The 27699-nt window shown below is 41.2% G+C and overlaps 1 protein-coding gene and 1 long non-coding RNA gene across 2 annotated transcripts in view; one reads left to right on the top strand and one right to left on the bottom strand.

Moving 5' to 3' along the window:
* Positions 1–27699, top strand: part of SLC9A9 (solute carrier family 9 member A9) — a 647359-nt gene that overhangs the window by 541879 nt on the left and 77781 nt on the right. The window lies entirely within an intron of this gene.
* Positions 23861–27320, bottom strand: LOC122445232. The gene is made up of 3 exons (XR_006270488.1): positions 27231–27320; positions 27040–27133; positions 23861–23921 (listed from the first exon to the last, which is right to left on the bottom strand). It is a non-coding gene; the product is annotated as an uncharacterized LOC122445232 (long non-coding RNA).

Consider the following 27699-nt stretch of genomic DNA (forward strand, 5'->3'; position numbering starts at 1 on the left):
TAGCTCTGTGATTCCCGTTTTATAAATGAGGCAACTGAGCCCAAACGAGGGAAAAGGCACCTCCAAGGTCAGTGAAGGACTTGGAGGCAGTATTCATAATCAACAAAGAGTGAGCTGTGTCTACCTGAAGAATCCATGGGTCCCTGTTCCAGAAGTCCCTCCACTGAGTATTAATATGCATGTGATGCTATCCTTGTAAGTGTGCCTGGCATACAGTTGGTAATTTGGCATGATAGATTCTTGAGTAGCTCATCAAAAACTTGACCAGCCTGTAAGTAGGGTGTACTTTACTTTAAGCAGAAATCCAGAGGGATAGCAGAGGATATAAGTAAGATGCTTTTTGTTGAACTTACTGAGTGCCTACTATGTGCCAGACAACATACTAGGTAGGTATGAGGCCAATAGCAAACAAGGTAGTCAAGGTTGACTCTCATGAGGTCTTGCTTATTTGACTCATTAAAATCAGTCATGACCCCAAAGCTCCTTGAAATGCCAGGTGATCCTTAGTGTAGGAAAGAGAGACATTGGCACCACCAGAGTTTAATGGGGGGAATTTTTTAGGGAGCCATAAATTAAAATCATGTGTCACCCTTACTTGCAAAATGTAACCAGATACCTCCATAAGTGGTTTCAGAAAGCACCAAAATTTCAAACTGTTTGGAACAAATGTAAGCAGTCAGCTTTCTGAAGACTCCCTCTAAATGCATCCCTGATGGTATCCTACGTGAGGATGTACATGGCATTGTAACTGCTTCCCTTCCAGGAGGCTGGCTGTAGGAAAGAGCTGAGCTTCAACAGTAGTGAGCCAGCACTCTCACCCAGGTGGTTAATCCGTTGGATATGCAGCTTGGTTTTTGGTCATCCTTCTCACAAATGCTAATGTAGAAAGATCTTGTACATAACTTTTGATTTAGCACCTAAGTGTAATGAAATTAAAATTCACTAAAAGAAAATGCTAGCTTCCTGGATCCTTGTGTCCCTTGACTGCTTGGTGAGAACCAAAGTAGGGGGATGTTGTCAGTACCTGGCAACAGCTATCTTTGTTCAAGTCATAACTTCACTCTTCCATAATTTATTCTTCCATAATTTCTTCTTCCATATCATGGGAATAATAAACACTATCCTCTGTTTTGGTTAAGACCATTGGAAAAGTTGGCTAGTTATTTACTCAGCTTTGTACTGACGGCAAGTTGGTCAATCATCTCTCAGAGCCAAAACATGATTAAAACAGTTAAATAGTGCAATTTTCTTAAGACCCTGTGGCCTAAATACATTGGAGTATTCCATAACTGGACTAAAACTTTTCTGGAGTCTTGACAAGTGACTACAAGCATGACATTGTGAATTGTTGCCCAAACATGTTGCATAACCTACTGTGATTGTGGAAAGTTGTGGATCCCAAGATGATAATTGAGTTTTTTACAATAATCTCAGGATTCTGGATGAGTTTTGGCATCCTTGATTTGTTTTGCTTTATCCCCTGTTAAAGTTTTAATAATAATTCTGTTAAATGAGAATGCTTTCTCACTTCATCTTTACTGTAAGCAAAATAAAAATCCGAGTTTATGCAAGCAGGAAATCAGATGACACCTCCTCTTCTAAAATAGATTCATAAAACAAATTTCTTTAAATCCATTTTTTTTAAACTTTTTTTTTTCAAAACAACTAGTTTGGTTTCTGTGACATTTAAAATGGATCTGTCTCATTGTGGCTGCTTCTTTGTCTTCGGGTGTGGGGTATCTTTCTTTGGTGGGTCCAGCATCCTCTGTCAATAGTTTTTCAATAGCTAGTTGCGCTTTCGGTGCTCTCAGGAGAAGGTACGCGCAGCTACTTCGACTATACCATCTTGAACCAGAGGTCCACTTTTTAAAAAATCTTTTGAGCACTTTCTCATTGCAAAGCACCATGTTAGGCTCTCCTCGTTTCTGTTTATTCATGTATTCATTACATGTTTTTCAAGAGGCTACCGTAAGTCATGTACTATATTGGGCATGAGGAATACGGCTGTTGACAAGTTCTCACAGAGCTCACATTCCAATCTGGCTCTGTTTTTTTAAGTTTCTGATTTACAGATGTCTTTCCAGGAAATGGCAACGGTGTAAAGAAAGATAAACGTCAACATTCTACTCTTGGTTTTTATCAAATAGAGGAAGGTCTGGCTCAGGGTCATGGTTTGTGGATTTATTGTAGCCTACTCACTTACTAGTTGTGTCCTTTTAGGAATGTTATTTACCCTCTCTGGGCCTCAGTCTCTCAGCTGAAAAATGGGAATAATACAAGTCCCTGCTTTATAAGTTTGTTTTGAGGATTAAATAAGTTAACCCAAAGCACTCAGCAAAGTACGCAATAATGTGAGCTTTGCTATTGTCACCACTATCTGTTGATGTCTGCTTCTCTTAAAAGAAGGCATCATGTAATGTAATTAGTATTCATTGTCATTTATTATTTCTGGGTGACAAAAATATCCATGATCTTGCTGGCCTGTAATAATTTTTAGTTGCAACAGCCATATTTTAAAACAATAAGAAAGTCTCAGTATCCATAAGCAAACGGTTCCACTCAGGTTGTAAATCAAATGCAACTCTTCTGACTCAATTTGAGTCAATGGGCATAGCTGGGTGTTTGACACCTCCTTGTGTCCCCTGTGATGCACGTGTGATTGTTTCATTTATGATTTTTCTAAGTTATAGTACTTCACCCCATAGTTATTTTTCTGGAAATGACACCACAGAGAGCAATTTTGACTTGACAGAGAAGTGCAGCAATTTTTCTGCCCACAATGGAAGCTGTACAAGCCTTCCATGATAATTATTCCTCTTGTACCTTCTTGCGATAAAGGAAATCTTTTAATTGCACCTGTTAGGTGAAGCCATCATGTTTTGTCATCAGCGTTGTAATGTTACATTTGAAGATTTCTAGGTCAGTACATACTGAATCATTTTATTAGAAATAAAGAAGGAAAAAAATGTTAAGGTTGACTATATATATATATAATCTTAATGTGCTCAGTTTTAAACTTAGTTTCAGGATTTCATCCGCATGGGGGAAAAAAGAGTATTTTGTTTAAACTGTCTTTCATTGCTACTTGGTCACTCCTTCTCAACCATAGGAACCAAGCCATTTACAGGCTGACAACAAATCCATGTGTTATCTGAGACGTGTCAGCAGCATGAGCCTTGGTTGCTGTGGTTCTTATATTCTCACCTGACAGGGAGACAGAGGCCAAGTCTGTTTTGTGGGTGGCAGTTACTCAGCCCTGATCTGCGTATGAAGCTGCAGTAGACATAGTAAAAGGTGTGTGGGCAGACATGGCCCTGCTCTGATGAAAGTTCACTCCACAAGGCGGATGGTGATGACATATTCTCAGCATATGTCACGCCAACTCATAAATAAGAGCAGGGAAAGAAGTACATGTGCTGGTGGTGAATGGAGGAAGAAACTGTAGGAGAAATCACTACTGTTCTAGTTCTGTGGGAAAGAGTCCAGGGAAGAACTGGGATTTCCTAACATGAAATTAAACAATGGGAAGGGAAGAAGAGTGTTCTGAGCAGAGGGAACACCATGGAGGGAGGTCCCATGACAAGTGTGGCATGAACAGCTCAAAGAAGCCTGAGTAAATCTGCCTGAAGGACAGAGTTGGGAGAAGAAATAGGACACAGTCTCCAGAGAACTATAGTGTCAGCCCGTGGAGCAAAGGAGGAAACTCATTCCCTACACCTAGTGCAATCAAAATTCTCTCTCATTGGGACTTCCCTGGTAGTCCAGTGGTTAAGACTTCACCTTCCAATGCAGGGGGTGTCAGTTCAATCCCTGGTTAGGGAACTAAGACCCCACGTGGCTTGCCGCCAAACAAACAAAAAATAACTCCATAAAACAGATGTGATGTTGTAATAAATTCAATAAAGACTTTCAAAATGGCTCACATTTTTTAAAAATCTTTAAAAAATTCCCTCTCATTGGTATTAATTTTTTTTGTTTGGTTTCTCAGATGGCTAGCAGTAGGGTAATGTGTAACAGGCTAAAGAACCTTGAGAGTTCCTTTTCTGGCACAAATCTGATTCATCTGCTGACAGCCATGTATCAAGTATCTACACATTTAATGCTTCCAGAATTAAACTGAATTTTAATATTTCCCCTGGAAAAAATAAATATGTTGTTTAACTTACCTTTAATCATTTTACCTAAATTTAGTTATAATACTTCTTTCCCAGAAAAGAAAATTATATGAGTATGCTTTCTAGCTGCTTCTGAAGCCACAGAGATAAATAAGAAATGGTGGTTGCCCTCAAGATGCCATAACGAGGTAGAGACAGCAGCCACCACTCTAAGAACTACATTAAAGTTATGAGCAAAAAGTATTGTGGAAACCAGAGGTGGGTGTAACCAATTCACCAGTTTTGGAGAATCAGAGAATCTGCTCAGAAGTCACTTTGAAGCCAGAGGGAGAAAAAAGGGGGGAAATAAAGAAAGAATCCGTAAGGAGCTGGACTGAGGATGTGAAGGGCGTTCTGGCAATAAAACAGCTCAGGCAGAGGCACAAACAGGGTGTGAGATGTTTGGAAAATGTTAAGGGTTTCAGTGCAGCTGGATCAGTGGGAAGTGAAACTAGAGTTCTCATGTGGACAGATTAGGCTGAACCACATGTGTCGTAGTCAAGAAGATGGTTTCATCTTATCGACAGCGGGAGACCAAGGCCTCGCTTTAAGCCCAGAGTCACACAGTCCGTTTTGCTATAACAAGAACTCACAGCTGTGTGGAGGGGGTGACAGGGAAAACAATAAACTTAGGACAATTCTGGACAGTTGCTCTCAAGAACACCCACCTGTTTTCTGTGTGGATGAAAATGAGGACAGGAATGTTCTTATTCTTCTTTGAAAAACACTTGGGAACACTTGATATTTGTTTCAGGGACTTCCCTGCCCATCCAATGGTTAAGATTCCGCACTTGCAATACAGGGGGCGCTGGTATGATCTGGTTGGGGAAGTAAGATCCCACATTCCTGCCCACTGTGGCCAGAAAAACAAATAAATAAATTAACACTACAGTCCTATAAAGTAGGTCATTTAAATATGTGTGTGTGTGTTTCAAAACCAGGGTCCTTGTAACAACCTGGAGGGCTGGGAAAGGTTGGGAGTTGGGAAGGAGCTTCAAGTGGGAGGAAACATATATATGTGCATGTGTGCTAAGTTGCCAGTCCTGTCCAACTCTTTGGGACCCCATGGACTGTAGCCCTCCAGGCTCTGCTGTCCATGGGACTCTCCAGGCAAGAACACTGGAGCCGGTTGCCATAGATCTTCCCAACCCAGGGATGGAAACTGCATCTCTTGCGTCTCCTGCATTGGCAGGCGGGTTCTTTACCGCTAGCATCACCTGGGAAGCCTCAACATACATACACCTATGGCTAATTCATGTTGATGTATGGCAGAAATTTAACCAATATTGTAAAGCAATTATCCTTCAATTAAAAATAAATAAATTTAAATATATTTATGTTTCAAAACACAAATGTGTTAAAATAGAAAGGTGTCATTTTGTTAAGAGATTTTAAGAGATTTTTTTTTTTTTTGGCTTCCATTAAGGAAAATGATCTGGTGATGAAATTGTTAGGTACTGGTTCAAAAGCCAACTGATTCAGCTTAGCTTCTGGTCTTGCAGTTACCTTCCCATGGTCAGAATCGGGAGCACCTCTGACAGAAAATGTCAGATTAAAAATCACTTCCAAAGAAAAGGCTGTTTTCTGTTCCCAAACTGATAAACTCGAATGCCACCAGCCCTCAGGCCACACTTAGCCCTGGGGTCAGCCACTTACCAGTGGTAACTGACGCTTTTGAATGTAGGGGAAGAAGCTCAAGAGAGCTAACCTTTTTCCAGAGGAAACAGACACATCCTCAAAGCATTGCCTTTGACATTCTTTAAAGCCATTTCCTTGGAATTCCTTGAAGTCCACCAGTGTGCTGAGGTTCGCTGACCTGCTGCCTGTAAACATAGGCAGAGCTGATTTCCAACTTAACAAATACAGCGTTTAGTAACTGGAACAGGAAAGACCACACGTAACTGCTGTGTCGCTTTCCTCACTACCCTTTCCTGAAGCCACAAACACCTCTTCCCACATCCCTCAGCACCAGCGGCACTTGGTTGCAGGTGCCAAGCTCCTTGCCTTTCCCTCCCCTGCTTCATGTAGACAAGGGTCATACCTGCAGCTCCCAAGAGAAGTCCAAGCTGCCTGCATGCCCTACGGGAAGAGGGGACCCCTCTCAGAAGCAGGGACCCCACATCTTAAACAGCATAAGCCCAGAAGCCTGGTCTTTAGTTTGACCAATTCTTTTTCCTTTATTATTATTACTTTTTAAAATTTTTACTCTCAGTCTCAAGTCCTCGGGCCTTCTCTGAACTGCAGTGTTCAGAAGATGAACATTATGGTAATTGGTAATCGTACAAGCACTTTGCAAACATCAAGTGCTTCATAAAGTTGAAATGATACCAAATCCAGTGACAGTTTTATAGGCCTCAAGGCCCTCAGACTCACTATGCAGATATAAACAAAGAACTTTATTACATTTTTATTATTTTTAAATTCTAGCTGATTTCCTGCTCTATTCAGGATTATTATGAGCACACAAGTCTCTTCTCAGTCCACAGATAGGCCTTATTGAGAAATCTTTCTCCCCAGATCTCTGGTGCTCACAGCCCCACTCTTCTGAAGGCAATCCACTATGAAATGGACGCATCCCATTCCTCTATCAATTAGCCTGTTAAAAACACATGAAAAGATGCTCAACATCACTCATTATCAGAGAAATGCAAATCAAAACCACAATGAGGTACCATTACACGCCAGTCAGGATGGCTGCTATCCAAAAGTCTACAAGCAATAAATGCTGGAGAGGGTGTGGAGAAAAGGGAACCCTCTTACACTGTTGGTGGGAATGCAAACTAGTACAGCCGCTATGGAGAACAGTGTGGAGATTTCTTAAAAAACTGGAAATAGAACTGCCGTATGACCCAGCAATCCCACTTCTGGGCATACACACTGAGGAAACCAGATCTGAAAGAGACACGTGCACCCCAGTGTTCATCGCAGCACTGTTTATAATAGCCAGGACATAGAAGCAACCTAGATGCCCATCAGCAGATGAATGGATAAGGAAGCTGTGGTACATATACACCATGGAATATTACTCAGCCATTAAAAAGAATTCATTTGAATCAGTTCTAATGAGATGGATGAAACTGGAGCCCATTATACAGAGTGAAGTAAGCCAGAAAGATAAAGAACATTACAGCATACTAACACATATATATGGAATTTAGAAAGATGGTAACGATAACCCTATATGCAAAACAGAAAAAGAGACACAGAAGTACAGAACAGACTTTTGAACTCTGTGGGAGAAGTGAGGGTGGGATGTTTCGAAAGAACAGCATGTATATTATCTATGGTGAAACAGATCACCAGCCCAGGTGGGATGCATGAGACAAGTGCTCGGGCCTGGTGCACTGGGAAGACCCAGAGGAATCGGGTGGAGAGGGAGGTGGGAGGGGGGATCGGGATGGGGAACACATGTAACTCCATGGCTGATTCATGTCCATGTATGACAAAACCCACTGCAATGTTGTGAAGTAATTAGCCTCCAACTAATAAAAATAAATGAAAAAAAAAATTAGCCTGTTAAGAATGCCGGTCCTTGCATAATCTCACATATATGTGGAAGCCACAAAAGTCAAACTCATAAAAGCAGAGAGTAGGGTGGCGGCTACCAGGGCCTAAACTAGGGGAAATGAAGAGATGTGGGTCACAGGGGGCAAAGCTTCCGTCATGCAGGATGAGTAAGTTCTAGGCGTCTAACATACAGTATGGTGATTACAGTTTGTAATTCTATACTGTGTACTTGAAATATGCTGAAAGTATACATCTTAAGTGTTCTCACCACCAAACAAAAAAGGTCACTATGTGGGGTGATGAATTTGTTAATTAGCTTGTGATAATCCTTTCAGTGTATTATTGTTGTTATTCAATTGCTCAGTCACGTCCGACTCTTTGTGACTCCATGGACTGCAGGATGCCAGGTTTCCCTGTCCTTCACCATCTCCCGGAGCTTGCTCAAACTCATGTCCATTGAATCAGTGATGCCATCCAACCATCTCATCCTCTTTCACCCCCTTCTCCTCCTGCCTTCAATCTTTCCCAGCATCGGGGTCTTTTTCTAATCAGTCAGCTCTTCGCATCAGGTGGCCAAACTATTGGAGCTTCAACATCAGTCCTTCCAGAGAATATTCAGGGTTGATTTCCTTTAGGATTGACTGGCTTGATCTCCTTGAAGTCCAAGGGACTCTCAAAAGTCTTCTCCAGTACCACAGTTCAGAAGTATCAATTCTTCACAATGTATATGTACATCAAAATATCAGTGTATACACCTTAAAATATATAGTATCTTTATTTGTCAACTATTCCTGAATAAAGCTGGGGGAAAAAAATCTCTGTTCTTGACCTTCCAGCAAGTAAAGCTGGTGCTCTCCAGCACGTCCTTCCTGGCCTAACCTTTGTATGAGGCATTTGTGTTCCTAATAGGAACTGCAGCTTAAACCCCCAATGAACACAGTTCTCTTACTAGTTCAGTCTTTTTACAAATCTTTGAAAATGTCATCTAGGCCTTTTAAAAGGACAGATTAGATTTAAATCAGAGTTTTCCAAACTGCTGACCAGGACTCATTCGTGGTTCTCATAATCAATTTAGTGGGCTCCTAACTAGCACTTTTTAATAAAAAGAATAATAATAGACTAGAGAAAATATGATAGGACACTGCAGAATAAAAATGCTGTATCTTGAAACTTGTTTTGGGTATGAGTGTGTGTGTGTATACTAGTTTGTGATATAAAATATGTTTCTTAATGGAGATCCTAATGAGAAAGACTTGAAACCTTGATCTCTGCTGACTCAAACCCTTATTTAGGAACTCTCAGGCCTTCTCACCTAATTGCTTTATGTGCCAGGGAAATTGGATTAGGAGCTATAAGAGTTACGGAAGAGAGAACCATGGACTCTTTTAGGTTATTTTGGAAGATTTCATGGAGTTAGTGAACTTGAGCAGGATTTTGAGAAAAGGGCAGAACCTGTCAAGTAGAAACCAGAGGGAGCCAGAGGAAAGGCAGATGAAGCAGCAAGAAAAGCACCCCAGAGCTGTGGACAGAGGGAATCTGAAGATCTGGCTCGTAGGCCGGCCTCTCGTTGTAGAACCTCAGGCTCTAGGCCTGTTCAGAGCCAACATTTTCTGATCTACAAAACGAGTATAACCATATCTGCCCCACTTAGTAACTACAATTTTCCAATGGAGTAAGGTAAGTGAAACCACTTTGAAAACTCAGAAATATCGAACAAACACAAGATATGCTTAGTAAGTTTTTCCGCATGAAGCAAAGGTCACACATAAAGATAAGACTGGGTCCCTGGAACAGACTGAAGACAGCAGCTTGGCCCATGTGGGGCTGGCCATGAGAGAGGAAGGGATTAAAAGGCTTTTCTTGGGGAAATCTGTGGAGACTTTGAGTATTACATCAGGTGAAAATGTGTGGATTTGATTCAGCAGCTAATGGAGAACTGGATGATCTGTAGACAGGAGTGACAGAGTCTTGTTCTAGAAAGACTGATATAACAGCATTGATTAGGGAAAAGAAACAAGGCCCTAAATGGAGCTAGTTGCAATGGGACTAGAAAAAAAAAAAGAGGTAGATGCTAGAAAACCCTGGCCCCCAATCCATAGAATTTGATGCTGCGTTACTGAGGGCATCAGTGCTGCAGAGAGGAAGGGCCAGGGAAGTGCAGTTTTTAGGAGGTGAGGGGCTGCATGTAGCTGGGGGTTGGGGGGGGGTGGGGTTCAAGCCTCTGCTTCTGCCCACCACAGAAACAGGAGACAGGAAGACTACAGTAAATCCCCTACATATAAATGAGTTCCATTCCAAGAGTGTGCGCCTAAGTCCAATTCGTTCAAGTTAGCCTACGGACTCAACCAACACAATCGGCTATATAGTACTGTACTGTAATAGGTTTACAATACTTTTCACACAAATAATACATAAAAAACAAATATAAACAATAAAGAAAAATTATTAATCTTACAGTACCTTCAAAGTACACTAGTACAGTACAATAGGGGGCTTCCCGTGTGGTTCAGTGGTAAAGAAACCACCTGTCATGGAAGGAGGTACAAGAGATGCAGGTTCAATCCCTGGGTTGGGAAGATGCTCTGGAGAAGGGAATGGCAACCCACTCCAGTATTCTTGCCTGGGAAATCCCATGGACAGAGGAGCCTGGCAAACTGCAGTTCATGGGGTTGCAAAAGAGTTGGACACAATTTAGCAACTAAACAACACCAGTACAACAGCTGGCCTACAGGGGCTGGCACACACTTTTCTTTTGCATCTTTGAAATTTTGAAACAAAGTTTCATAGATAAGGAACATACTGGATCCTCTTGGGGAGAGGATGAGTGGTTGGTCCCAGCTCCCCCAGGTAGAAACCTATTTATAAGAACCTGCACCATGTTCTTGTTGAACCTGTTCTTTGGGAAGATGAACCACTGGGCCAGTCCTGCCTGGCAAATATAGTTCTCTTGACCTCTGAGTGAACTTGTTTTGTTCTCCTGAGCTGCTCTCTTACAGGGAGATGCTCTGCAATTAAAATTCTACTCAAAGAGAGGTATAACACATTTTTAGTATTTTATGAAAATTCAGTCTCATCAATTTGTCTTCTATTTGCAGACTTTGCTTAAATTAAACCTCAGGTTAACTTATGTTATGAGTACAGCCCTGATAGCATATCCTACCAACTCAAGTTCAAACTCAGTAGCCTGGAGCAGCATGGAAGTGAGTCTAATAGCTAGGTTTGGTTATCTGTCACTTACTAGCTGTGTGACACCGCAGAATTTATTCAAACTCTCTGAACCTTAATTCCCTAATCTGTAAAATGATGAAGATGATCATGATAATAATACCTAGCCCTCAGGATTGTTGTAAGTTTCACAATCTTGAACATATCTAGCATAGAGCTTAGAAAAAAATAGACCCTCAGTAAAAGGTTGTTATTGTTACTCTTATTCAGGTATATGAATTGACGTGTTCCACCTTTCTTCCTAACCACACACTACAGCTTTCCCTAATCCCATGGGCTGAAGCTTAGCCAGCCCATGGAGAGGGGTTTCCAGGACTGACCTGGCAGCACCTATTTCTGCAGGAGCAAAAAGGCAACTTTTACTGCCTCTGTCTGTTAAGCCCACCCACAGGCTCTTTGAGCAAAATAACTTTGTTCCAGCTCAACAGTGGTCCAAACATGCCATGTGTCCCCCACTGGGAGTATGCACATAGAGGTAGGACCACTCCATGTGTATGTACCACTTCAGTCTCCCTGTATCCAGGGGTCAGGGAAAGACAGGGTCCCATGGCTGCAGTCAGCTGAGACCCGGGGCAGCTGACCTCCTCCTGCCCCACGATCAGAAGACTTCTTGGAGATCCCATCTGGCCATGAAAATAAAATGCTTATGTTTCTATCATAAAATATGATTGCAAGCATTACATTCAAGCAATTAAGTGAATAGAATATTCCTTGTGAGAAAGTCAAGCATTCACCAGCTAAATCAGAAATTGTATTCAAAGAGTACACAGCTGGGCCCCAGAGATCACAAAGCAGCAAGATTATGAGTCAGGTGTCCTTGTTTGGGGTCCTGACTTTGTGGGCTATGTGAACTTGAGGCAACCCCTTCCAGCCCCAGTCTCCTCATCTGTGAGGACCTGGAATGCCCCTTCCTGTTCTTTATTTTATTTCTTTTTTTTTTTTTTTTTTGGCTGTGCCATGAGGCGTGTGGAAGCATGCCTCCCATGAGTTCCCTGATCCAGGATGACCCGAGCTCCCTGCAGTGGAAGCATGGAATCCTAACCCCTGGACACAGGAAAGTCCTCCTTCCTGTTCTCTAACCACTCCTGGCGGAGTGGAAGACCACTTGGCCAACACAGAGCACTGTTCCTGAAAGTTCAGAAATCCGAGGCTTTGACAACCCATGATACCCACACAGTATCCCCCACTTTTTTTTTAATAGGCTTGGAAACTAGAATTCATTTTTCAGTCTTGCATGTCTATTTATGCTTCCAACCAGTACCACATTGCCCAATAAGAGTGCTTAAAACAAATTCTTCTGTGAGAAATGGGTCGCCCAAAAAATCACTTTTATGAAAAGGAGTGTATGTTCTCCCACGGTTGTGTGTGAAGAAAGGAAAGACACCTCTGGCTCCCTGTTGTATGTTTGGAATCTACTCTCCATGAATAGGGTGCACTTGTCATGTTTTTATCCTTGCAAATTTAACAAGATGTAATATCCCCTTTGGATGGCATGTAGTAAATAATTGAAGTAAATAATTGACATGGTAACTTCCTATGATTCAACCCAAGAAACATATATGAAAATGAAGGAAAGAAATGGAATAAAGTCCAATAAGCTGTTGTCAATAGCTGCTTACCTTTTCATCAGCTTTCAGGAAGAACTGATTTCACCCTATTTGTGATAGAAACAAAGAAAGAAATCTTATGTCACTTCTAACAAACCATGAACTCATCTTTTTTATGATGCTCCTTAAATTGTCACCTTTCAAATATTTTTTTCTAACTGGATCTTCATCAACTTGATTCTGAAATAATTTTTTCAAGCGAGAGTTAGAAATAGCTCTCTGCTAAGGCTGGTTGTGGATGAGAGAGGGCAAATGACCACAGGGGTGGCTTTTCTGTTCTAGCACAGAGCAGGAGACATTCTTCCCTTCTTACAGAAAGAGAAACTGAGGTTCAGCAGAGGTGGAACTAAAAGCCGTGACGTGGGACAGCCCCATCCAGGGGCCCTTTCCTTATGTAGTGTTTTATCTCTGTGGACTTCCACTATTTGATTTCTGATTTAGTCGAAAACATTTACATTTTTTATAACAAATTCTTTTTGGAGGAATTTTGAATTTGACTTTTATTCTTTCACTTATCTGTTTCCTTGAGTGATTTTCTTGATTTCCTCTTTTGTCTGGCTCATCATTCCATTTGTTAACGCAAACAAACAAAACTATTTCTGCTCTTTTCCCAAGATACCATCTGATTAAACCATACATAAAACTGATTCTTTATTAAAGCCCTCAATGATTAGTTGCCATGCTTGTGAACATTCTTGAACCAGTACTTGGCCAAATTCAAAGATGAAATATATCTTGGATGTTCCTCGCTGAGAAAAATGCTATCCATTATCTCATAGGCTCACAGATGGGCACATTCTGAGAGTCTAGCAATTGCTTCAGTATGCGCCCTGCCAGATTCAAGTTCATGTCCTTGAATTGTTAGATGCTTTTTGTTTATTTGAGGTTTAGTTGGTGAGAAGAAATTCCATTTCCTTTCATTTGCTATTCCAAAATAACTAGGCATTTTCCTTTCTGGAAAAAAGGCAAGTTAAATTTCCTCTTGGCCATGATACTACTTGGTAAAGAAATTGACAACAGTCATCTGAAAAGTTTTGTGGAGATTGTACGTAATGGCCTTTCTCACGATTTTTCTCTTGTTTTCTAATAGCTAGTGTTTTCCTCTACATTTTATCCAAAGGTTTTAATAAAAATAATATAATACGAAAAGGCCACAGAGTACTGAGAAAAAAATGAGACTTTAACATGATCATTTTAAGTATATTTTTTACAACATCAAGTATCAGTTTTCTTTCTCAATTAGCTCAGCATTCATTTTGCTGAGAATAATGGAAAAACTAAATGAGTTTTTTAGTAAAGTTATGAGTAAAGTTATGCTCTTCATTCTCTCCATTTTTCTCCTCATCTGGTCTCCAGTTCTTTGTGTACATCCTTTACCCTTGGGCTTCCCTGGTGGCTCAGAGGGTAAAGAATCTGCCTACAATGCAGCCTGCAATGCAAGAGACTCGGGTTCAATCCCTGGGTCGGGAAGATCCCCTGCAGAAGGAAATGCAACACACTCCAGTATTCTTGCCTGGGAAATCCCATGGACAGTGGAGCCTGGCAGGCTACAGTCCATGGGGTTACAAAAGGGTCAGACAGGACTGATCAACTGACACTTTCACTTTACCCTTAGCAAAATAAAAATATGAGAACATTTTCCCCACAAATTTATTATTCTGAGAGAGTTTTAACTGGAATATAGGGAGAAATCTACTTTCAGATAAGGATTTATACAAGTCTGAACTGGTCTGTGAAATCTGTTTAGTCTATGCTTGGACCTTCCTACAAATTTGAGGGGAGAGGGAATAGTTAAAATTTGACTTAGTTCTCTTTTGCCCTTTAGTTTAATTAAAAAGAAATTCTTTATTCAGATATTCATTTCATTAAATAAGACATTATTTTTCCTCCTTCTGAAGACAAGCTGTATTAAGACTGGCATATGCATAGATGAGACCCTTCTTTGAGGTGATAGAGATTCCAGTTCACTAAGGTCTATCCTTTCCCCAGTTTTCTAGTTACCTAGATTGGAATCCATGCCCCATCATTTCAATAACACCCTTACAAGCCCTCTGTATTCCTCTACATCTATTGTCCTTTTGGTACAGCCATCTGGCGAAACCCCAAGCATTGATAAACCCAACCCTCTGCTTTTGGGGGAAACTGCACCTGAGTTGCTGAGACTAGTTAGAGTTACATACCTGGGGAGACTGGTTCCCTTATAAACTGTTAATCACCAACCTCACGTGACTCCATACCGCTCAACTCTCCTACTTCACACATTGCATAATTTTTATCTTTACTTTTTCGAGCCTACATCTGCGCTCCTCAAACTTCAACTCTCCAACTTCCCATCACACTGTCCTCTCTCCCCTCCTCCTTCACAGAGAATAGAAGCCATTAGATGGGAATTTCTCCCAGCTATCTGTCAAACATTAAAACCAACCTACTTCTATACTTTCATTTTTCTTATATTGTCAACCACTTCTTCTCAACTAAATACTTTGAAATACTTTTTAAAAGTTTTTATTTTATTTTGGAGTATAGTTGATTCAAAATGTTGTGCTAGTTTTGGGTGTACAACAAAGTGATTCAGTTATACATATACAAGTATCTATTCTTTTTCTAATTATTTTCCCATTTGGATTATTACTGAATATTGAGCAGAGTAAACTAAGATCATGGCATCTGGTCCCATCACCTTATGGCAAATAGATGGGGAAACAATGGAAATAGTGACAGACTTTATTTTGGGGGACTCCAAAATCACTGCAGATGGTGACTGCAGCCATGAAATTAAAAGATGCTTGCTCCATGGAAGGAAAGTTATGACCAACCTGGATGGCATATTAAAGAGCAGAGACATTACTTTGCCAGCAAAGGTCCGTCTAGTTAAGGCTATGGTTTTTCCAGTGGTCATGTGTGGATGTGAGAGTTGGACTATAAAGAAAGCTGAGTGCCTAAGAATTGGTGCTTTTGAACTGTGGTGTTGGAGAAGACTCTTGAGAGTCCCTTGGACTTCAAGGAGATCCAAACAGTCCATTCTAAAGGAAATCAGTCCTGAATATTCATTGGAAGGAGTGATGTTGAAGCTGAAACTCCAATATTTTGGCCACCTGATGCGAAGAACTGACTCATTTGAAAAGACCCTGATGCTGGGAAAGATTGAAGGCAGGAAGAAAAGGGGATGACAGAGGATGAGATGGTTGGATGGCATCACTGACTCAATGGACATGAGTTTGAGTAAGCTCCAGGAGTTGGCGATGGACAGGGAGGCCTGGCGTGCTGCAGTCCATGGGGTTGCAAAGAGTCAGACTCAACTGAGCGACTGAACTGAATTGAACTGAGCAGAGTAACCTGCACTATACATTAGGTCCTTGTTAATATCTATTTTAAATATAGTAATGTGTATATGCTAATCTGAAACTCCCAGTTTATCCCTCCCCCCAACCTTAAGTCTCAACTACTTTACACCAACTACAGTTGGTAGAGAATCCACCTGCAACGCAGGAGACCCTGGTTCAATTCCTGGGTCAGGAATATCCCCTAGAGAAGGGGATTCTCCTTCTGTGAGTGAAGAATACTTCACTCCAGTATTCTTGGGCTTCCCTTGTGGCTCAGCTGGTAAAGAATCCACCTGCAATGTGAGAAACCTGGGTTCGATCCCTGGGTTGGGAAGATCCCCTGGGGAATGGAAAGGCTACCCACTCCAGTATTTTGGCCTGGAGAATTCCATGAACTGTATAGTCCACGGGGTCACAAAGAGTTGGACACAGCTGAGCGACTTTCACTTTCATAGAAATACAACCTTAAGTAACCTCACAACACCTTCATCAATCATCTTCTTTTACCTTCCCTTTTAAAGTCAAAATTCTCAGAAAAATTGACAATAGTCACTGTCTCCATTTGTTCTCCTTCTATTCAATCCTTGTCCCACTCAGTTCTGTCTTCCATCTCAACGACATTACTGAATCTGTTTTGTTAGGCCCACAATGACCCCCGTGTTTCTAAACCATTCAGGTATGTTTTAGTCTTCTTCTGACATGTCTTTTTAGTAGCACATGAAACTGTTGAAACAGTGCATTCTTTTCTTAATTAAAGATTGAGGGCAGGAGGAGAAGGGGGCAACAGAGGGTGAGATGGTTGGATGGGATCACCGACTCAATGGACATGGGTTTGGGTGGACTCCGGGAGTTGGTGATGGACAGGGAGGCCTGGCGTGCTGTGGTTCATGGGGTCGCAAAGAGTCGGACATGTCTGAGTGACTGAACTGAACTGATACTGTTGATAGCTCCCTTCTTGTCATACACTTTCTCTTGACTTCACTGACTCAGCACTCTCTTTGAGTTTCCTCCTGTGTCTCTGGCTAGTCATTTTCAGGCTCAACTTCCTATTCTGTTAAGTGATGGAATTCATCAAGTTTCTATCCAAGGCCCTCTTCTCTTCTCACCCTATTCTCTATCCCTAAGTGCCCATCTATGTTTTTGTTATTCAATCACTAAATCGTGTCTGACTCGCCACCACATGGACTGCAACACCTGGCTCCTCTGCCCTCCACTATCTCCCAGAGTTTGCTCAAATTCATGTCCATTGAGATAGTGATGCCATCCAACCATCTCGTCCTCTGCTGCCCCCTTCTCCTCCTGCCTTCAATCTTTCCCAGCATCAGGGTCTTTTCCAATGAGTCGGTGCTTCACATCAAACAGCCAAAGTACTAGAGCTTCAGGATCAGTTCTTCCAATGAGTATTCAGGACTGATTTCCTTTAGGATGGACTGGTTGGATCTCCTTGCAGTTCAGGGAATTCTCAAGAATCTTCTCCAACACTGCAGTTCAAAAGGATCAATTCTTTGGTGCTCAGACTTCTTTATGGTCCAGTCTCACATCCATATATGACTACTGGAAAAACCCTAGCTTTGACTAGATGGACCTTCATCAGTAAAGTTATATCTCTGCTTTTTAATATGCTATCTAGGTTTGTCATAGCTTTCCTTCCAAGGGGGAAGCATCTTTTAATTTCATGGCTGCAGTCACCATCAGCAGTGATTTTGGAGCCCAAGAAAATAAAATCTGTCACTGCTTCTACTTTTCCCCCTTCTATTTGCCATGAAGTGTTGCTTTTGGATTAAAATAACAGGGAAACAGAGATAAGTCACAAATTTAAACCTCTATCAAACTCCAGGTACATAGATGTAACTTGATAACCCCACGCATATGCCTTAAACTCAGAAATTTCCCCTCCAAAATTAATCCATGTCCAGCATCCCCTCTATTCTTTAATGCAGCAAAAAGTTCAAGCATTTTTCTGGAGACTCTCTCCTTGATCCAGCTCTTATGTAAGTCACCTCTCACCAGTTTTACTTCTTTCAAATTTTATGTTCAGGATAGCTTAGAACATTCTGATTGTTATTGTTTGCTTGAATTTTTAAAAAGAACTACCTAGCACCTTTTATTTTCCTCTAACCTCCTCTAACACAGTGAAACAAGAAAGACTTATAAATGGGAAATGATGTAAATGTAAAATACTGCACAGGATCGAATATTCTTTGAAAAAAAAATTACATTTCAGGAAATTTTTTGTTTTTTTAAAGAGAGCAACATTAATAGTGGGCATCATGCTTGTCACCTTCTCAAAGTCATGGTCACTAAATTACACAGAAATGAGAGCACATAAAGGACTATAGCTACACCGAGAATTTCAGAAGGTCTAAATGGATTAATGTCTTATCTTCTTAGATACATACATTTCTTCCATTTGGTGGAGTTGTAAAATGGAGCTTTAAAGTTAATTTTCTGATCATAAAATCTTAAAAATAGTCCTCCTCATCATATCATATTTCTGAAGAGATCTGGAATGTGGCCTGTAACAGAGATGTCTCAATATATTTTAAAATATTATCTTTTAATTCTAAGCAGAAAGCACTAGAAAGTTAGAGTGAGCATTTACCCTGTTTTCTTTTGGTCTTGACTGTTTATACACTGGTAAAGAATGATAGATTCTTCTGCAAAGCCTCCTGAGAATATGGAACTAAATGCATCCAAATATTGAATTGTTTGGAAAAATAAGAGTTACATTTTTGCAGATAAACCCTCTACCTCTGTTGAAAGCTAAGTATTCATAGGAATATTGATAGGAGCTTTCCCAAATAATATGCCTCCCTCTGCCAAAATACAAAGCAACCTCCATCAGTTAATAATGAGCATGACTAATTATTAACCTGAATAACAGATGACATCAGAGAAAACTGGCATAAATTATTCCAGAATGAACTGTGAGTGAATCTGTCCACTTAATGAATCTAATTTACATGATTCTTCTCCCTGCTCTTCCCTTTGTAAATAACCTTTCATTTAAATCATTTCCAGCCCAAAAGCTGAAATCATTATTCTAAGAGTTATGTAGGTTTGATGGGTAAGCCATTCTTTCAGCCATAACATGCAAGCTGTTCAGATCATTGATCACTACACCTGGCTCTTGGTTTGGATACAATTTTGCTCGAGTAGTCAGCTCAGGACCTTCTTCGGAGCTCAGATCACAAAGAGAGACTCATTAAAAGGAACTCACAGGACATTTCAGAAACAGGGTTCAGAGGCAGCACAGCGGGGTAAACAAAATGTATATCCTCTGTCATTTTTAGCTTACAAATAGCAAACAAAAGCACCTCCTTTTATACATAACCATGAATCATCTTTGACAGCATCAAAAGAATCAATGACAGTCACACCACTTTCACAGCCCTCCAAGGTCCAGCAGACCCTTTAATCATTTTGGGGGAACCCAGTGGGGACTCCTACCATTTTCTCTTTATAGCATTTCCTTGCTGAATCCCAGACCACATTATGAAGCCATGTTATTGATTTGATCACCACTTGTGGCAGTTCTCTCTTAGCAGTTAAAAATTACTTTTTTTTTTTTCTCTTAACATCTTGCTAGAACACCTCATTCTGAAAATTGGCTTACTCTCACCCTTCATTCCCACACTCTGCCTGGAAAAAGAGAAGGATTTTAAAAGACTGCCCTCCCGTTCCTGTCACTAAGTGAAAAATCAAAAAGAATTTAACATTTCCTGTCACGCATGTGCTCATGTGTGCATGATCACACAAAATTAGTCCCTCCAATATAAAGAGGAAGAGAACCAAGGAGAAAAGCATCCATAACCTCTTTGGGTATTAAGTCTATAGAATGTGCTGTACAGTCAAACCATCTATTAAGGTCAAAACCATTATCTCCTCCTCTGGGTGTCTAAACTGCCCATAGCAGACATTTCAGTGGATAAAGGAATAAAGACTAGGAAATAGGATAGTTGCAGATTTGAGAAACAGTCACAGTGTCAGTGCCATGAATGGCAACACTACCGCTTGCATTATTACAGTCATTATTATTATATTACCAGCTTTTGAGGATTATATTATCTAGTATTTGAGGATTGTTTTGGCAATTTGTTCAAAGAGAGATAAGATAGAAGGAAGAGTCTTTTCACCAAGAGAGGCATGTTTGTGTGTGTGTGCATGCACATGTGTGTGTGTGCCTGTATGTGCCTTAAAGACATACAAGGTACACCATACCTGACCTGACTAATAAAACAGATTGCCCAATAGGAATTTTTGCAGCTAATTTTTAGTTCACTTGGTCTTTTGAAATAAAACATGTTATAGTATTCATAGGGGTATATGTCTAAAGCATTGTCCGACTTTAACAACTTGCTCAAGTTAATCTTGACACATTCAGTGTAAGCTAGATGGCCTTGACAGCTGTTTGGCCTTGAAGGTTATTTTATTTGTGATTGTTGCTCTAGTGAAAGGACTGATGCTGAAGCTGACGTTCCGATACTTTGGCCACCTGATGTGAAGAACTGACTCATTGGAAAAGACCCTGATGATGGGAAAGAGTGAAGGCAGGAGAAGGGAACAATAGAGGATGAGATGGTTGGATGGCATCACCGATTCTATAGACATGAGTCTGAGCAAGCTTTGGGAGTTGGTGATGAACAGGGAAGTCTGGCATGCTGCAGTTCATGGGGTCGCAGAGTCAGACACAACTGAGCGACTGAACCGAACTGATTGCTCTAGTGACTACTAGATAATAGCATTGGGTGAGGTGTTTTAAATCTAAGGTAGTTCAATGATAAACAGGAATATGTCCCCAGAGGTTTATAAAGTGTTTCATGAGGAATCTTTCAGCTCAATAAATTCTGGATCAGGGCCTGCTGGGCAGAAGGAAGCATAAGTTCTGCTGTTTGTCTCACTGAGAGTTCCCTTCCTAAGGGATCAACAAGTACCTTCTAACATGTGCTAAGTGAAATGTGAAACTTAGAACCAGAGTTTCCACATTCACCTTTGCCTGCCTCCTACTGACATGACTGGAGAGCTGGGCCCTGCCCATGACATGGCTTAGGACACAGCTGTACATGCAGAGGTGTATTTACCAAGAATCAGTGACATTTACCTCTAAGGACCCTTCACTTGAGGAAGCCCCTTGTAAAGAATCTGTCTTTATTTTATACCCAAAGTTTATATTCTTTCTGTTAGGGAGGGTCCCCCAGACTGGGGGCTCCTCAAAATCTGGATCCACTCCCATTCATTTGAGGAAGCAAGAATACAACAAGGTATTAGTCTTTTTAAAAACTTTTTCAAGGATTTTACAAAGCAGATGACAATTTAAATATTTATTTTATTTTTGGCCACACCACACAGCACTGGGGATCTTAGTTCCCCAACCAGGGATAGAACGTTGGGCCCCCTGCAGTGGAAGTACAGAGTCATAACCACTGGACCATCAGGGAAATCCCAAATTTTCAGTCTTACTGTAATAATATTTGTCACATCACTGTGAAAGATTTCAATCTCTAGCACCCATTCAGCACTATTTTCTGCATTTGTTTATTGGAGTAGTTTTGGTAGAAGAATATGTTTTCAATTTACTTGAGCAGGGTTCAGAAATTCCTTGAAAAGTGTAACCCTCAATTTGGTGCCTGAAACTAATGTTATTCCTCTCCACACCTCTCCCCAACCATCTTGCACACCTTCTCCTACTCCTCACACTATAGAAAGTACCACCTTGTTAACTCTTGAAAAATGTACTTAAATTCACAGTACTCAATCATGTTTATTACAAGATCTCTTCCAATACCTTTCAATCTTCAGTCTAACTTTGCATTGTATAGCTAATGACCTAGAATGACTCACTTGCCCTCCTTTGCCACTCAATCCAGTTATGAATTGATGATTATTTTTATATCTCACTCTGGATCCCCCAAACTGCCCCAGACCACAAATACTTAACTTGCTTTGGAGGCCCCCAACTGGTGCCGTCTCAGTTGTAGGTCTCATGACCAAAGCTTCGTGGGAGCTAGGCACCTGTAAGCCCTCCTCTCTCCAAAGGGCCTACACAATAGAAACACTAAAGGACAGTGAAAAAAAGCCTAATTAAAGAAAATTACCTCCCAATCAGACCAAATTAATGCTATCCTGAGGTAAGCTCAGAGAAAACAACTGATTATATTCAATGTAAGTGCCAGAAGGCACTTGAGCAGAGTTTTCAGTTTATAACATAGTGGGAGGGGCAGTCTTAAGAATTTTGTTAAGGATTTCTTAAAGATTTTTTTGGAATTCAGTACCCTTTTCAGGTTTAAATATGATTCTGCTACCAGCAAGAGTTATAAAGTTCAGATGATCCTAACTGCACAAAATATGTAGAAATGAATAAAACCTTTGGTCCTGATGACTCACAAATTTCAATAAATTCCTATCTCTCTTCTTTACATTCCTCATACCAAGTCATTTGTACTGCCATCTTAGAAAGAGAGAAAGAAAGGGTACCCACAGACAGGTGTTTGGACCTCAAGAGAATCTTTACTAAACAGAGATTAGATCTGAGAAGAATGCCTTTCCTGAGAACATTCTGAAATATAGACAAGTATAGTAAGGGAAAATAATTATCATGAATTGCATCTAAAAAAGGATTGGTGCCTCCTTTCCAGAATAAATCTTTTTTTAAAATATTTATTTATTTATTTGGCTGCATCAGGTCTTAGTTGTGGCATGCAGGATCTTCCCTGCATCATGCAGGATATTTCCCTGTGGAGCACTCGGTCTCGGTAGCTCCATGGCATATGGGATCTTAGTTCCCCAACCGACCAGAGATCATGCCTGCGTCCTCTGCATTGCAAGGCAGATTCTTAACCACTGGACCACCAGGGAAGTCCCCCTGCAGAAGAAATCTTCAAGAGTATATAAACAGAGAGCACTGGGAAAGCCCAAACCAAAATCTCATTGACGAAGTCTCTTCAAAGACTCTACTATAGAGTGGTTGTGATGGGAACCCAGCTTGGTTTTCTGCTGAGAAATTCCAACTACTCATCAGTACCTGTTTTCTCATCATGATAGCCTCTAGGCCTACCACCATGTCTGGCACAGAGCAAGTGTTCTAGTAAATGGTTCATCAGCAGATAATCAAAAGGTCCTTCAATTAAATAGTAAAAACACAAATGTATTTCATCAAAAAGGCTTGCTCTATTTCAGGCTAGTGTTGGGCATTGACTTTTGACCTCTGTCCATTGCTTTATTTATTTATTTGCTTTGCACTTAATTTTTGCAGCTCGGCCTGGCCATGCACAGAATCTAGAAACTAAGTCTATATTACGCCAGTCAAGCATGAAATTATAGCTTGTTGGCTGATAGTGCACAAGGGTGCCTAGGAGACCAAGCATGAGATAACAGTACTGAGGGCTTCTAACAGGAATTTAATCAACCACTATTCCAAGACTCTTGTTATTTTGTTTACAATGTCATGATGCACAAGTTCTCATGTTGTGTCTTTAATGCTTTTCAGAGCTCTCCGATGCATTAGTCTTTGACCTGATTGCTTTTTTCCATGTCAGTTAACACCTTTTTGGGGAGCTGTAATTGTATGTAGCACACCCCATGAGTCAGGCAGCACCCATTCTTTCACAGAAGCAGTTGTCACTCCCAAAGTCGTATTAATAATTGTAAGAAAACAGTGAATTGAGCAACAGCTGTTAACATTAACCCAATGATCAGAACTGAACACAGCCAAGCTTGACTTTGGAACAGAGAGGAAATTACCAGTGTAGATGTGATTGTTAAGAACTTCAGAGAACACCTCAACAATCTGCTCTTTTAGTGACAACTATTGTTCACTGGGCCTAACAAGGGTTTTCAATGATGGGGCAATACAGTGTGATAGAGAGCCTTAGGAACAGCAGTGAAAAGGATCTGAAGAGTCATTTATTCGTGTTAGAAACAAAGCAATGTGTCACTGCAGAAGGAAGGTGACACAAAGAGGGGCAGGGCGGGGGGTGGGGGAGGAAACCTGTGCATTGAGCGAGAATCAAGCAGCCTGAAACCCAAGCAGATCTTCATCCAAGGCTTGAGCCCAGTAGGTGAGCAATAGAGCTGGGAACTGCATTTCTTCTCCCTCAGTTGCTCAGCTGCGGGGGGAGAACAAATTATAATTAATTACAAAAGCAAAAGATGACAGCCAAGACACACTAGCAGTGAAGGAAGCTGAGGACACCTATCCAAGGAGTGGTGTGATGAGCCGCCACACCAGGAGGGGGCACTAGTGAGCATATTGAGACAGAGCCCGGTGGGGTTCCAGGGACACACAAATAATCGCTGATGACGATTGAGAGAGAAGCCATCCGCCCGCAGATAGTGGCATGCTGCTGCTGCTGCTAAGTCGCCTCAGTCGTGTCCGACTCTGTGCGACCCCATAGACGGCAGCCCACCAGGCTCCCCCGTCCCTGGGATTCTCCAGGCAAGAACACTGGAGTGGGTTGCCATTTCCTTCTCCAGTGCATGAAAGTGAAAAGTGAAAGTGAAGTCGCTCAGTCGTGTCCGACTCTTCGCGACCCCATGGACTGCAGGCTACCAGGCTCCTCCATCCATGGGATTTTCCAGGCAAGAGTACTGGAGTGGGGTGCCATTGCCTTAGATAGCAGCATAGGGAAGCCAAAATTCTGTCCCTCGGGCTGTCAGTTGACACAGAACTTTGTGTAGGAGGCATCAGGAAGCTTTGAATTATGGAAGTTTTCCAGCATTCTCAACAACTCCATGGCTATAATTCCAACAAGGCCTAATAGAGAAGAGACCGCATGGCATTCTTTCATGTTATAAGCTAAGGTGGTGTGACTTGTGGAACTTCAAAGGTCTTGGGATTCAAAACACATGTGTTCAGACCCCTGTCTCTTTTGATTAATATTAAATAACTGAGTGACCTGGACAAGTCACTTTTCAAATCTCTGTTTTCTAGTCTTCCAAAGGAAAAGAAGCTATTGTCATAATGCTTAAGTAGCAAGTAGTATGCCCACACTCATGATTATTTAAGTAACTTGACAGCCTATACATACAATCCTCAGGCTGCTGCAAGTCATTTTTTTGTTAACATAAAAGTGATTGCCCTCGATCATTCTGATTTTTTTCCTCCAGCAAGTGGCTGCTCTGAGTAGAAGCAAACACTAGGAAGGCCGTCACCTGGTTTGGGTGCAGTCGGTGTGTCATTATTTTTAAAGAATCTTTCAAAAATGCATGTTCCAAGTTCTGTACACACACTGTGGGCTGGGAATGAGTTAAACCAATAACAAATGACTAGGCAGAGCTGACTGGCTACTGCTTGCTCCTTCTCCCTCCCTCTCTATGGGTTTCACAGAAGTGTTTGTTAATATAACACTGCCCTGTCTGCCTGGCAAGAGTTTGAGTCTGACACAGAAAACCACAGATCAAATTGGGCTAAAAATGTTTACAGTGCCCTTCCCTTTGCCGCACTTTTGGTGCAAGCTGAAATATTACACAAAACAGGATTCAGTCTTATTTACAATGAAACCGCTTAAAATGGATTTAGGCACAACTGAGTTGACAACTATAATACTTTGACATTGCAGTCAAAAATGAAAGCTCTTTTCCTCCTTAAAACTTTCCAAGACCACTAAGATGATGTAGCCAGTTTGCAGCCTGGCACAAAAAATATGCATTCCTTACCTTCCCCAAACACATGAGTATATGTTTAATAAACCTTTTATTTAAAGAGACATCCATTGTTATTGTTGTTATTGTTACTCGGTAGCTGAGTCACGTCCAACTCGCTGCAACACCATTGACTGCAGCACGCCCTGCTCTTCTGTCCTCCACTATCTCCCAGAATTTGCTCAGATTCATGTCTATGGAGTCGGTGACGCCATCCAACCATCTCATCCTGTGCTACCCCCTTCTCCCTCTGCCTTCAGTCTTTCCCAGCATCAGGGTCTTTTCCAGTGAGTCAGCTCTTCACATCAAGTGGCCAAATTTAAGAGCTTTATCTTCAGCATCAGTCCTTCCAGTGAATATTCAGGGTTGATTTCCTTTAGGATTGACTGGTTTGATCTTGTTATCCAAGGCCCTCTCAAGAGTCTCCTCCAGCACATCCATATTAGACCCTTATATACAAAAGTCACTTAACTGGCATTTAAGGATCCCTCCTTGTTTCCTTTACCCTTTTCTTAAGGACAAAAAAAGCAAAAAAGCATGTGATTCTCCTTCATGGGGTCATGACTAGCTCCACTCTGGCCCTGGCAGAAGCAGCAGTGAGTTCTGACCTTCAGAGTAGCCAGACAGATACTCCTCTGCCAACAGAGAGGATGAAGGTCTAGGAAGGAAGGGATGTGGGTACAAGGCCAGGGTTTCCAAAGACTGGAGATTCCCCTTCCCACTACTCAGTTCCCCAAGAACCACATCAGATTTTGCCAAGCTGCCTTCTAAACATGGAGGCAGCTCAGAATCCCCTAAGGCTTTGGTTAAAAGTTCAGATCACTGGTCCTCCCCCTGAATATTCTGATTTAACCAGTATTCCATGGGATTCTGCTACAGTAGGTCAACAGGAAAGTTTAGGGAAAGCCCAGAAGTCATCTGAAGGAACTGCCCTATCAGATTCCAGGGTCTGACTGCTGTGCCCATTTTACAGAAGAGAACACTGAGGCCCAAAGTCACAAAGCCAGGAAGGGGCCAAACTGACTCATGAACCAAAATCTGTTAGAATTCCAGAGTCCACACTTTGACTCACTGTGGGACAGTCCCTCCAAGGGCAGTGGGTGACTGAGTCTCAACTTACTTCCTCTGCTGTGGCTTCTAATAGTTTTCCACATGTCAGCTTCCAACAGCTCTCTGCTAATATATGCTTTTGAAATGGAATAACGAGGGTTGTCAATCAGAAACCTTGTTTTTAAACCCATTTTATCCATGGTCATGGTGTAAGGGTATGTAGGTAGATGCAGATTTCTCCCAGGAGCCAAGTTCATGGGCTTTGTGGCTCCTCTTTTCTGCTTGTGCTCAGGACACTTTTTCAGACATGCACAGAGTGAAAACTGGATTTGCAGACAATTAAAATTAAAAGAAGTCCATGTGATTGACACATGTAAATGCTTACCCAGGGATTTCTTATATCTAGTGCAGTGCTCTTCACACCAATTATAGCTTTTTTTTTTTTCAAATACATAATTAGTAAAAACAAAACTGCTAGGGTTGAAGGTGAGATGAATATCTTAGAGCCTAGAGTCCAGCCCTTTCTCCACTGACCTTCTTCTCCTCCCCATGAGATCCACTCCACTCACCAAGGAATCTTGGAGCCACACAGAACATAGCTGGAAAACCAAGGTCCTAGTGTCTCCTTCTAATGATAAAAAAAAAAAAAAAAAACAGATGCTAATGAAATGCACAAGATTTTGCCAAGAGAGTAAATCATAACAAATGAATAAAACACCTCTTACCTGGCTCCATTGTTAGGAATTAATAAAAACTGATAATTCTAGACTTTAGACTTGGAGTTAGGGACTTTTGCAGTCTGTTCTATGTTCCTGTGCTGGTGGCTTTTATTACCAGGGCAAGTCATGGGGCTTGCCTGGCTGCAATAACTTGTCTCTCCTCAAGGTCTATTTTCATGGTCTATCACCAGACCAGGAAGCAGCTACTGGACTTAGATAAACGTTGTCAAATTAAACATGTTCAGGGCTGCTCGTTACTGTAGCTGCCTTGGTTGTATAGGGAGATAAGAGAACTGAAGTTTCGGACCAAGTAAGAATTTAGTGTTTCCTGTGAATAACTAGTTTCCTGCTTATGAGTTCTGAGATGATCCTGATAGTTACAACATTAATTGGATTAATTGGTTGCCAAATAAAAACTTGCTTACTTGAAATGAACTTGTGAAACAGACAGATCCAAGTTGTATATATATTTTCA

This window comes from Cervus canadensis, chromosome 7 (genome assembly GCF_019320065.1).
Source record: "Cervus canadensis isolate Bull #8, Minnesota chromosome 7, ASM1932006v1, whole genome shotgun sequence".
In the NCBI taxonomy this organism is placed as follows: Eukaryota; Metazoa; Chordata; class Mammalia; order Artiodactyla; family Cervidae; genus Cervus; species Cervus canadensis.